This window comes from Meleagris gallopavo, chromosome 1 (assembly GCF_000146605.3).
Source record: "Meleagris gallopavo isolate NT-WF06-2002-E0010 breed Aviagen turkey brand Nicholas breeding stock chromosome 1, Turkey_5.1, whole genome shotgun sequence".
In the NCBI taxonomy this organism is placed as follows: Eukaryota; Metazoa; Chordata; class Aves; order Galliformes; family Phasianidae; genus Meleagris; species Meleagris gallopavo.
In genome coordinates this window covers 25,094,436-25,096,167 of record NC_015011.2, presented here as the reverse complement: position 1 = coordinate 25,096,167, position 1,732 = coordinate 25,094,436, and the positions used below count along the sequence as shown (strand labels likewise).

Below are 1,732 nucleotides of genomic sequence, written 5' to 3'. Positions count from 1 at the left end.
TTTATTTGATTTTGCTTGGGCTTATTGCACACTGCATCAATGGCAGTATGGCAACACCATCTGAAGATCCAATTCAGCTCATTCGTTTGGTTGTTTCAATCTCTATGTAGGCAGCTACACAGCAGAACCTTCACACAGTGAGTTCATGCCATCATCTTTTTGAAAAAGATAAACTGAACACCAAGACATTTACCATGTGTGTGTTATAGATAAGGTTAAAAAAAAAAAAAAGCCATAAAACCTGCATGATATCTGCTAGATAGACACATATTATCCAATGAAACACTTTGAAGGCAGGGTGTGGCCGGCTAAATTGTCGCTCCTCCCACTGTTCTGTGCTGTTTCCCAGTTTCAGAGGGAAAAACACAGGCTTGGACGTTGAGGATGAGTCATAACCTCTCTTCTGCTACTGACTCACTTGTGAGTTTGAGGTAAGTCCTTCTACCTTATGCCTGAAGTGCTCTGCCTCCAGGCCAGCAAGGAGAGAAGCAGTGTTATATGCTGGTGCTGTGGAAAATTAGGCAATGTTTTCTTAGATGAGGAGTGCAGATATTGATACCCACATTATTATTATGCAATGCAATATTAAGTTTGTGCATGCTAAATGGAATTTTTACTTGGCTTCTTCCGGACATAACGCATTTTTTTTTCCATTATATCATGAAAAAGCTTAAAGAAATACTACGTTGTACCAAAGAACATTCTAGTTTACTGAGAGACTTAAAAACGATCGTATTTCTCGGCAGAAAATATATAAACCTGAAATAGCATGTCTTTTTAGTTGCATAACACTTGCCTCTTGCACCAAGAGTGACCAATAATAAAGCTGAACAGTGATGGCTTTTGCAATTAGAAGAGGCCCTAAAGTGGGAGGTGTCCCAAAGGAAATAGCTCCTACTCAGGTATTTATGCCGTATGGTCAGTTTGTGAGCGTTGCAGGGAAATGCTCAGCTTTAAGAAGAAAACTTTTAATATCTGACCACATTACTTAGTGCTTACGATATCAGAAGCAATAACCATCAGTTTTCTTTTCCCATGTTAGGATGCAGCCAAATTTATAACTTGGCTATTTTTAATTCCTAATTCCAACTTCCTAGAAGGTACCTGCTTGTCCACTGTAATGGGAGACAGCAATAAAGCATCTTCACTAAATTACGCAAAAAATTCTATCTTTTAAAGAAATTACAGACTAAAGATGAACATGTAATTAGGAGGTGTACAGAGCTGCAGTAGGATGTGCAAGGTATCTTAATGTACAGGTACAGTGGTGCAGTAATGGCAACGCTCCATAGTGTGGGCAGCAGCAGAGCGTAAGCCAACCAAACCAATTGGTGTAATGGGAAAGAAATGTGTTTGGAGAACCACAGGTAAGGCTGCTAGGCAGGTACTAGCGGAAGGAGTGGCTTGCTCTCTGGGTTTCTGCATCTGAAAAATACTTGTCCCGTCCTTCCTCCTCGCATACCCGTGCTGTGGGAGGGACACAGGCCGGGGCAGGTGTGAGGGGCGGCAGGCCGGGCGGGCAGCAGAGCCCACAGCCCTGACCAGGCTGCCTGCTTTCTGAGGCGCGACGAGGTGAAGGCAAACAGTAACCACTGCAACGCACAACTTCTGAGGCAGCGGCTGCACCACGAGAAGTGCCTCAGCCAAACCCTACAGCTGCAAGCACTGTCCAGGCATGAAAGCCTTCCTTTCAGGGTGGTGGTTGTTTTGTTTTTTTTTTCCTTTCTCCCTA

The 1,732-nt window shown here is 43.3% G+C and overlaps 1 protein-coding gene across 1 annotated transcript in view; it reads left to right on the top strand.

The window, feature by feature from the left end:
• Positions 1-336: 336 nt before the first annotated feature.
• MDFIC (MyoD family inhibitor domain containing) overlaps positions 337-1,732 on the top strand; it is a 50,573-nt gene continuing 49,177 nt past the window's right edge. The window contains exon 1 of the mRNA XM_010706768.3: positions 337-431. The gene's annotated coding sequence lies outside the window, so the exon portion shown is untranslated. The remainder of the gene's footprint in view (positions 432-1,732) is intronic.